This window comes from Arachis ipaensis, chromosome B05 (genome assembly GCF_000816755.2).
Source record: "Arachis ipaensis cultivar K30076 chromosome B05, Araip1.1, whole genome shotgun sequence".
Taxonomy (NCBI): domain Eukaryota; kingdom Viridiplantae; phylum Streptophyta; class Magnoliopsida; order Fabales; family Fabaceae; genus Arachis; species Arachis ipaensis.
Window position 1 is genome coordinate 7,515,260 of NC_029789.2, and position 11,773 is coordinate 7,527,032.

General features: G+C 34.3%; 1 long non-coding RNA gene across 1 annotated transcript; it reads right to left on the minus strand.

The window, feature by feature from the left end:
• On the minus strand, positions 5,735-6,764 carry LOC110271726. Its single transcript, XR_002362335.1, has 4 exons — positions 6,690-6,764; positions 6,541-6,609; positions 5,853-5,975; positions 5,735-5,767 (listed from the first exon to the last, which is right to left on the minus strand). It is a non-coding gene; the product is annotated as an uncharacterized LOC110271726 (long non-coding RNA).

The following is an 11,773-nucleotide window of genomic DNA, read 5'->3' on the forward strand; positions in this document are numbered from 1 at the left end:
TATATGTGATATATGTTGATATGTGTTTGAGTTATTGAAGTAAAGAGTATGTATTCTTGGGATTGAGCTAGTATTGGGAGTTATGAGCAAGAATTGTTATTGTTGAACATGTGTGTTTGAGATCATTAGTGGTGGATTGATGAAGGTGCTGGTAGGTGTAAGAAAGTGTTGATATATGTTGATATATGTTGGGGGTTAAGGATTGTTGAGTTGGTTAAAGACAATTTTGGTAATGGTTGTTAATGAAATGGGATGATATGTTAATAATATGCAAGTTTTGATGGTAAGGAACATGAGTTTGATGAAAATGAGGTTTGGATGTAAAATTGGTAAAAAAATGGATTTTGGTGAACTTTGGAGGTCCATAACTTGTTCTCTAAATTTTGCATAGAATTGTGGTTTGTTTCAAATGAAAGACGATTTTACAAGCTTTTAAACGATACAAATTTTGTAAAAAACGAAACTTTGTAGAGAAAGTTATGGACGACGGAAGTTGGCATGTGAATTTGTGTTACAAGGTACCAAAAATAGGGTTGCAGCAGCTTTCTGGGCATTCTGGCCATTTTGGAAAAATGCACATCCACGCGTACGCGTGGTCCACGCATACGCGTGGCATGGCACTTTGATGATGCATGCGCGAGTAGCCATGCGTCCGCGTGAAAAGCTAATGCGCATGATCACGCGTACGCATGACTCACGCGTACGCGTGACTTGTTGTTCGTTCCACGCGTGCGTGTGGCCAACGCGTACGCGTGGCCCCTGTTTGCTGCAAAACTAGATTTTGGCATTTTAAATCAAACCTCCATTTTCCTTCCTTTTAGACTGAAAGTATAGTGCTAAGTCCAGTAGCTAGTTGAAGCTAGGAAATTAAGGTAACTTGAGGGTGAAGTAAGGGTTAAAATGATGGATTATGAATAAGAACGGTTAAAATGATGGATTATGAATAAGAAGGGTGAAAATGTTATGAAAATGATGAACATTTGTGATAGTGATATGTTGATGGATGATTGAACTCATCTGAAATAAACAAATGTATGTTGAGATGCCTAGGCAGTAGCAAGGATGGTGGTTCGTCCCGCTTGCTCCAGGTCAATGTTTGAGAATTGATAATGATTATGCTTGATTTGGATTGAATAAATGTATGTTGTGATGCCTAGGTAGTAGCAACAGTAGTGGGTCTCCCATTTGCTCCAGGTTGAGCTTTTAAACACCCGCCTGGGTAGTAGCAATAGTAGTGATTTAATTCCACTTGCTCTGGGTTAAGCGGGTAGTAGTAAGAGGGTTGTAACTCAGACCCACTTGCTCCGCAATGGGTGTTTTTGTCCATGGTTAACTACTAGGACATGTCGGATTTGGCTATATAACCGACAGATGATATCATCAGCCATAGGATAGGCATACATCATATGCATTTGTGTGTTTTGACTGCTTGTGCATTAATTGGGCTTGCCTACGTGATTATTTTGCTTACTTGCTAAGTTGTTACCTACTGTATTAGCAGCTTTCTGGGCATTCTGCCCATTTTTTAAAAAAAAAAACCCCATCCACGCGTACGCGTGGCGTGAAAATTTGGCGACGCATGCGCGAGAAGCATGCGTACGCGTGTGTGCATATTCACGCGTACACATGACTCACGCGTACGCGTGACTTGCTATACGCTCCACGCGTGCGCGTGGCCCCTATTTGCTGCAAAACTGGATTTTGGCTGTTTTAAACCAAATTTTTACTTCTACACCTCCATTTTCTTCCCTTTTAGACTTAGAGTATAGTACTAAGTCCAGTAGCTAGTTGGAGCTAGGAAAATAAGCTAACTTGGGGATGAAGTAAGAGATAAATGATGACGTATATGAAGAAGATGCGAATATTAAAGAAGTTTAATGCCAAGGATTGAGAAATGATTATATATTGATTATGAAAATGAAATGGCTTATGAATGATGATATATGAGACACGAGTTTCCTTGGGTAAAAACCGTGGCTTACCACCGCGTGTTCCAGGTTGAATCTCGATACTCTGTTGACCTACGTCGTAAGGGTGACCGGGCACGTATAAATTCCCGGTATGGGTAGCCCCCATTGAGTGATTATATGATGATTGAATGTGAAATCTATGCATAGACTCTTGGGGATGCGCGACGGGGGACAGTCTAAGGTTTTCAGACTTGTCGCGTTGGCTGGATAACCGACAGATGGGCCCCATCAGTCATAGGACAGGCATGCATCATGTGCATTTGTTTGTTTTTATTGCTATGCATTTCCTGAGTTTGCCTAACTGTATATATACATCCTGCTACCTGCTATACTTGCTACCTGCACTATCTGCCTATTACTTGTGCGTGAATTTGTCTGGTAGCTTGTCTTTGCTGAATTATGGAAGACGGAGGAATGGAGGAAGGGTGAAATGGTTTGATGTTAAGTTAAGTTTAAGATTGAGTGAGTTTAGGCAGGTTTAGTATACCTACCCCTATTTATGGCTTTTGTTTAGAAATTAAGTTTTACAATTGTATGACGGAGTTCTAGGATTGCCTCTGGCATTCCCAGGACCTTATTTATTATACGCGTGGCACCTTTACCATGATGAGAACCTCTGGTTCTCATCCCATACTGTGTTGCTATTTTCAGATGCAGGTCGAGAGGCTCCTCGCTAGGCGTCTGGATTCCTGAAGCGGAGTAGTCCTTGGGATATTTGGTTTATCAGTTTATGTATATATGTACTTAGTTACTTAGCTTGCTCTCCAAGAAACTTGTTATTTTGTTCCTCATAGAGGTTACAGGAGAGTTAGGACTTTATTTATGTATTTTGGGTGCTGGTATATATATGTAAATATTCTCCGGCCAGCCTTGGCTTCGTAGGCTGAGTCAGGAGCTAGTTTCACTGTATCCTTGGCTCTCTTTTCGTTCTTCTGCTTATTTATATCTATAATCTTTAGGTTTCTTAGCACGCAAGTAATTCTGTTTCTTGAGCGTTGCGCTTTTTATTTTGCGATTTTATTTTATCCGTTTTTCAAGACTCCTAGTTAAGTACCTCTTTTCGTATTATTATATATATATATTTCTATTTTTAGAGGTCGTAATACTTTACTTTCTCAATCTTATGACTTAAGTATAAGATTAAGTATAGTAAGGTGTTACAATTTATATATATTTCTTACTTATATTAAAAGGGAAGAGTATGAGCAAATTCTAGTTAAGGTAGCATTTATTGTTTTTTCCAGTTTTTTGCCATTAATATTTCATACATGAACCGTGTTTATACATTAAATAAATAGCTAATACATACATTGTAGGTAAAAAATATATATGATGTCAGAAGGTTAAAATAAAATCCATTTACATGATACAATCATTCATATCTAATATCTTAATATAAATTTTATTTAATATATAATATACTATCTTCGTTTTTTATTTGTCACTCTATTCTTTATTCCATTATAATATTTGTCAAATATCATTTTTCTATGCAAAATTTATAACAAAAATCATTCATTTTATTTTAATTTATTTCGTTTGTTTCTTTTATCTACCATTTTGTTTGACAATTAATAATAAGAGAGTTAAAATAAATCAAGAGTAATCTAAATATAATTTAGTTTTACTAAACAACTCTTAATGAATAAAATAGTAAAATAATTTTTAACATTTTTATTTATTACAGTATAATTGATAATTCAATTAAAAATATTACATTAAAAAATGAGAGTGACAGTTTAATAGAATATGTTTTATAAAAATAACATGTATATAAACGATTATGTTATGTGTATATCAAAATCAGTTACTAAAGTCAACTATCATCAGTATAAAATAATACAAATATACATCGAAAATAAATTAAACCACACATGCATTTATATGTATTTATACCTAAATATATTAATGGCTGATTTTGGTGTACGAATAATATTTTTGTATGATAAAATAGGTAAAAACTCACATACAGTTAGAGATGGCAACAAAATTTGAACTCACGGATATCTGCGGAGATTACCCACGATGGAAAGAAAAATAATGGAGACTCGCTAAATCCCACGGGAACGGAGACTATCCATCCCCACGAATAAACGGGAACGGGGCGGGGACTGAGGTACCCACCCCATGCGAATTCGCTAAATCTCTGCTAGAATGAAATTACTTAAACATCCTTTATATAAATGATATAAGTGTATGTTTAATTTCTTTTTTTCTCCGTTTTATTTAGAAACAAATTAATAATGTGCATAATATCTAAATTTGCATCAACTAATTATTTAAATTTGTATCATCATAAGAAGGAATTACTATCACCAAGTTATAATCGTCGACCAAGATTTGTTATGTTGTTATGTTGAAAACTTTTTTATTTCATTTTGTTTTAGTTTATATGTTAAAGATTTAGTTGAATAATATTAAATTGGGTTTAGTAATGTTGAATGTGTTTGAATTGGGTTTGATTTTATACATTTTAATTGAATTGTAAAATTTTTTATCATGATTGAAATTTTTTATTTTTTAAAGTTTAATATCCACATATCTATGGTTATTTGCCTCCCCTGTAAGAGGAAATAATGAAGACCCATAACAGAAGTGCAGGGCAATTTCTTAAACAGGGACAAGGAGTGGGAGAAGGGTCCTTGCTCTCATCACTACAAGATTTTTGTTTATTTGTGACAGTTTTTTTTTTTTTTGTGGAGGTTTATAACCCCACCAAATGGTTTGTGGAGATTTTCAAAACCTCCAAAATTTGAGGTGCCACGAGGTCTTTTGTGAGAGTTTTTAAAAACCTCCACAATCTATTCAGTGGGGGGGGGGGTTTGTGTGTGTTTAGTGGGAGTTTTATATTGAACTTTTGTGACAATTTTAAATCACTTTTGTGGCAGTTTAAAACCCCCACAAATTGATTTTTCAATTTAACAAAAATTAACTATTTTGTGAGATTTCAAACCTCCACAAATCTATAATTATTTATTTATTTTTAATTTCAAATCATTCATTAATCCCATCTCATTTACGTACTCTCATCTCATTAATTAGCTACTTATCAATCACAGGATTTTCTATCAAAATTCAACACCAACGGTGTGTTTTTCACGTGGGTCAAAATACACATGGATCAATTCCATGAAACTTCCATTCATAATTTTTTACCCCAATACAACCAAGAGGTATATATTACAAGAACAAACATGAATCTAAAATTAAATTGCACTATATAAGAGTTACAACTTTATCCAGATTGTGAGTGTTCTTCAAAAATTGAGCAAATTTCGAAGCAGGTTTGTTTTCCACTAACTTATAATAATATCCACACAAAAAAAAAAAGCAGTTTCATATCCAATATGAAAGTTCAATGAAACTACAGAGAATTTTAAAGTAACTAAACCTCAAATGAGCTACTTGCATCTGTGGATCCTTACATACTTTTTCCAGCATCCTACAAACCAACACCAAACAAATTAATCATAAAAAAATGGCAAAACAACATATCTTTTAAGGTCTTTAAACCATATTACAAGAAATTTTAATCAACAGGAAGAATATCATATCAAAGACTAACTTTTTGGTTGATGGGAAACTCTAAACTGTCCAGTGGTCTAAGCACTATCAGCGAAAAGAAGATGCCTATTTCACCCTGAAAACAAAAAGAGTGGTGCAGAAACAGATTAGACACATTAAACCAACAGTGGTCTCTGCTAAAAACTTCTATGAGATTTGCAAAAAGATATTACACATACTTTGAGACTCTCTCTGAATCGTAACAACAGCACCAAGAATATTCCAGTTGCATACTGCTAACAAAGAAGAACAAAATAACAAGATTTATAAGTAGATCCTTAAGGATATGCTAAAAAAATGTAACTTAGTTCAACCAACCTGAAATATGACAGGAAATTGTGAAACTGAAGCTCACAATAATGCATATGAAAGATATGCCTTCACCGAATCAATTAAATGAAAATTCTTTGTAAATGAGTGGCTAACTCCCTCCAACAAACCCTGAGAAAATAAAATAAAAAATAAAAAATTCAATTGTCGTCGGTTAAGAACAAAAAAGAATAATTTGAAATATTGAGAAACTAATTCGCAGCAACGTGAATGAGTTTCAAAGAATAATAAAAAGACAATAATAATGTACCGTCCTTCTATAAGGTTTTATTTAAGAAAAAAAAGCATTAAATACAAATATCAACATCAAAAGGGTAATGTTAGGTAGAAAAAAAAAACAGTCAGAACTTGCCTTATTTAGCATTAATTAATTGTCATAACAATTAATAAATGCTAAATAAGACAAATTATGGTTGTTTTTGGCTGATTTTCTTTGGTTACCAAACATTTCCGCAAAACAAAAAGATACGTAAGTTTTCTTTACATCATCTTGACATTAATTGCATTTGTAGATCTAATGAACCACGTATATCACGGAAAATCAAATGGACCTGTAACTTGGTCCAGAGTAAAGCAAAAAAAATGCTTATGCATCATTACAAGGAACATAAGTTTCTATGAATTTTGCTACAACCTATAAACTAGCAATTAATAGATGCTAGAATCACTTTATAACCTGCAGAAGCTCAAGAGATAATATCCTTGTCTTGGTTGTAACTTTATCATTATCTTCCTTTATACCCATCTGCCAAATTTACATTTGAAAACATAAGAGATGTTGAAAGAAAGTAACCGTGATGCTAGTATTTAAGTTGCAGAACTAACCTTGCAAAGAGTGCGAAATGCCAACAAAGCATCACGTTATACTATACCCATGCTCTCCAAATCAATCCCACTTGACAGAAGATTAACAGTTTTATTTAATTATAGAAGATATAATAAGTCAGAATTAATTAATAATTTCTTAAATTAAAAATAAAAAGCAGTTAATTTGAAGTGGAGTATTAATTAATGAATTAACAAACTCACTTATAATCTCGTCTTGAATTGTATATTAGTTTGAAAATGACTGGCCAAGTGTATGTATAAAGAAAATGCATTTTATAAATTTATAAAATCAGTCTTATCTAACCTAATCTTAGTCCAAAATTCTTTTAACAATATATAATATGTCTAAAAACAAAAAAATGTTATTATTATTCTTAGGAATATTGAAATTAAATTTTATAAATACTAAGCTAACGAAGTAATCTATGTTTCTAATAAGTAATATATATAATTGGTATTGGCATTCAAAATGTGCTCATGATAATTGAGAACATCAGAAAGTTTGATAACATAAATCACAAACATATGTATAGTTTCCTATATAATTGCAAGTAAGTGATGGATAATATTTAGCTTTTTCTACTTTTTGAAGATTTAATTTTGCCGGATTCGCATAATTGTGGATAGTTTTAGAAATAATCTATTAAAATTTATTTTTAAGTTTTGAGTGCTACTTTTGTGTAACAGTTGTTGAAAGTTGATGTATTTTTAGAATTAATCTCTTAATTCCTTTTTTTTAAAGTCCTCATTCCGTATGATTAGCTAAGACATTTCCTTGACTCCCTATTTAACACTATTAATATCTTTTTTTAAATAAATAAACAAAAATACACATAAAAAAATTGACATGGATGAAAATGCATATCAAAATTTATAAATATGTAAGTACACTCGAAAATATCACTCTCTATTACATAAGAAAGTTCATTATGTACAAGGATACTTCATTGCATTTTGATCAATACAAAAGAGGAAAATACTCGAAACTTGAAAGTCGAAACATTATATATTTCAAAGGAACTACATTGGCAAAATGAAATGAGATAAATACACATAATAAACTATGTATATGCATGCACTTACATGAGGCAAGAGTACCATGAGTTCTTGGCAATGAATTAGAACAAAAAGAATTATTGACATTGAGAAACAATTTTTACCTTAGTTCCAGAATTTACAGATCATTTGCCATCAAACTTCTTAAAGTCTCCATCAACCATGGAAAAGCAAAGTTTTTGATCCCATGCCTGAAGCATTATAGACGACGGAGGCAAATAATATAAGTTTAGAAACAAGTATTTTCATATTTGCTAAGTCATACATTTCGAAATATAAAGCAACACACAGGTTCAATGAGCCTGTTTGCTGAATTGCTGGTGCTTGTAAAGTTTTTTTAGCTGCATAAATGAAACACAATGACTTTCATTTGTGATTATATGTTGATTTCGCATCACAATATGATGTGAATTATGATGTACTAAATGAGCCTTCAGGCATATATGTATGATATTGCTATATTTTCTGTGCTTTATGTATATACTATCTATTTATCTATTACCTATTTCGTTATATCTATATATCTGACATGTGATCTTGACTAGCGCTACAGGCTCATATGTATATATTTAATATAAGGTCTAAAGTCTGTAGGAAAAGCCGTGTAGTAACGCCTGGCGGCTAGCATTGGTCATGACGTGCTAGAAGCTGGGTCGTTACAGCTAAAGTAGGTTCTAGAGTTCGTGTTCAGTTGTTACCATGCTCCAGTGAGGACCGTGTGTTTCATAGGGGAAAGGGTTTTGAATTCTTCTACATGCATAGCTGTGTCTTGGAGGAGTTGAGAGTAAAGCTTCCATTTTCATATTTTCAATGTCAAGTTTTGAAGCAATTGAACTGTGCCCCTTCTCAGCTTCATCCCAATGGGTGAGCTTTTTTGCGAAGTTTTGAGGTTTTGATGGAATATTTGGAAGAAAATCCCTCATTAGAGCTGTTCTTTTCTATGTTCCAGGCCAAAGGTGGTTGGATTAATTTAAATAGTTCTCCAGGGTTTGTTGTTTTTAAATTGTATAAGTCCTCCTTCAAGGACTTTAAGGAAATGTATTTGAAGGTTAGAAGTGTTTAAGATGATTTTCCGTTCTATTTAGATGAGGATTTAGGGGAAAAGTTTCCTTGTGGTGGTGTTTGAAGCCTCAAAATATTCTCGGTTTTAAAACAATAAGTCCGAGAAATGATTGTGTTGTTGAGTACTTGGTGGAAGTTGTCAATCAAAAACAATTAATCTCGGTTTTTTATTTACTGCAATGAGACGAGAATAGGCAAGCTGTGATAGATTACTTAGGTAAGTTTCTAAAGTATGGTGGTGTAGGCATAGTTTGACTATTTGCCTAACTGTTTGATTTTGTTATTTGTTTCAGGAGGGAAATATCCCGGTGTTTCCGCGGCTACCTTAAGAGCTCGGGTGAAGAGTAAAAATCTTGAAAAAGAAGGGTCGTCATCCAAAGTGGATAAAGGTGCCGGGGTGGGTGAGGTTAACCAACCTTGCCCTAAGCGAAAAAAGGTCATATTGAAGAAAAGAAAATCCGATGTGGTGGATTTGTCAGAGGGTTCAAGTGAGAAGGGTAAGGAGATTCCTATAGAGGAAATTCATGCCTTTATTAATAATAAAAAGAAACTCCATGATATGGCCGACCATAGTGATGGGTTGTCGGTACGGGGAAAATATTTTCCTTTTATGGTCGTGGCTGACGAGATTTGTCAATCGTTAGTAGATGTAGCTTTGGTTAATGAGGTTGGGGACATCGCCATTGACCAGTATATGTAGGTATGTTTGGTTTACTCGTTTGTTTATTGTATATGTCTTTATGTATTTTATTGGGTTTTTTTTTTAAAGGTGCTTGGGTTACGATTGACCAGCCTTGGTCGTAGCCAGGAGGTTAAAAATAAGAGGTTGTTGGAACAAGGTGGAGAGCCGAATAAATTAAAGGAGGAACTACTGCTGAGGAAAAATGAAGTTACCGGGTTGGAAGTTAAGCTTTCTGAAAGGGAGAAAGAGCTACAACTGATGAAGGAGAATTATGCTAAAGAAGTGGAGGCTTTGAAGAAAAAAGAGAGTGGCTTGTCCAGTATGAGGAGTCAGGTTATCGAGGTAACCGCAAAATTTAAGGATTTGGAAAAGAGCAAGGAAACTGAAATACTGGATTCATTTGTTGAGGGTTTTGAACATGCATCACTTCAGGAAAGGTTTTTGGTTCCTGAGTTCGATTTCTCTCAAATGGATCCAGAAAAGATTGTTCGAGATGGAGTTATGGTGGACGATGATAGTGTTGCTGAAGAGGAGGACGAGAATATCGAATAGTTTGTTTTTATGAAATTTGTATTTTGTGTAAAGTAACTTTCATGCATGTTGGAACTTGGTTTGCTCTATATGGTGCTTTTGGACTTTATATTATTTTGCTATCTGAACAAAATACGTTTGTTAGTGAATGTGATTTGTTGCAAAATTTGCCTTAGATTGTTATTTTTTTGTGGAGACATTTGCATTGTTTGCTTGATAAAATTGAGAATACGCTTATATATGGTATTTTTATTGTTTGACCTTAGTCAATAGTTTGTTTGATTGTTATATCTCAAAGTGATATAATTCGGAGTTTGAGATTGGTGAGCATAGATTGGAATTTTAGTTTGTTAGATATAGTTCTAAGATCCGATCATTGCGCTTGTTAACATAAGTCGGCAAATTAGAATTTTAGGTGCGAGTAAATATAAAATGTTGGAATAAGATAGAACAAACTGAAAATGTAGAATTAGATATTGATTGACCTTTGTTTACAAAGGTGCAGGTAGGCATGCCTCGTTAAAACCTCTCCAAGCAAAACCCATTTTTGGAAAAAATCTTGGTAGTAGGAAAAAGAGTACAAGCTTGTCCCTGGCTTTAACTATAGTAATGTTTTAAAGAAGAAATATTCCAGGTGTTAGGGAGAGTTGTACCATTCAAAGATTGTGAAGGACCTCGGCCGGGAGGTGTGTGATTGGGTTGTGCTTCTGACAATTGTCATAATGTTTTACCTTTGTGCTGCAGTCTTGTTGCAACATTGGCCAAAAGAAACCAGCCCGTAGTATTTTGGAGGATAAGCTACGGGCTCTGATGTTCCGTATATACCTTCGTGTGCTTCAGCGAGTGAAAGCTTGGCTTTCGATCTGGAAAGACATTTAAGCAGGGGACGAGAAAACCTTGTCTATACAGAGAATTATTATATATAGTAAAGAAAGATGCCTGTCGGTGAAATCGCCGAACATTATCAATGTTATCTGGAATCACTCCAGTCTTGAGATATTCTATATATGGTGTTCACCAATCTTCATATTGTGTAACACTCAAAATTTCGGTTAGTTTGATGCTTGGTTCGTGTAGTACAAATTGATATAGTGTAAAACTCGGTGTCTGTGTGCTGGCGAGCTTAGATAAGATATTAGCTCGGTTATTGTGCTCAAGAGGTATATGAAGAATTTCAAATTTTGAAAAACTAGAAAGAAGTTTTTTGACAATATCTAAGTATTTCGCTAATAAGGGGTCATTCACATGAAAGAGATTATTTACCTGCTGCATATCAAGCAGAGAATCACAGTATACCTGTAAATCCAAGATTTTTAGTTTGGCTGCCAGTTTGAGTCCTGCAATTAGAGCTTCATACTCTGTTTGATTGTTGCTTGCTTTGAAAGGAAGGTGTAAGGATTGTTATAGAACAAAGCAGTTTCCATCTTCAAGCAAGACCCCGGCACCGCACCCTTGGGGGTTGGATGCTCCATCCACATATAGAGTCCACAGCGTTGGATTATCCGCCGAACTTGGTACAGTGAATTCGGCGATGAAATCTGTGAGGTATTGGGACTTTATTGGATGTCGGCTTTGGTATCTGATGTCAAACTCGGAGGGTTCAACCGACCATTTTATTAGTCGGCCAGCCAGCTCTGGTTTCTGTAGTACTTGTTGGAGTGGTTGATCAGTTCGAACATGAATAACATGGCTTTGAAAGTATGGTCAAAGACGTCGGGCTGAAAATACCAGGGCTAAAGCCAATTTCTTG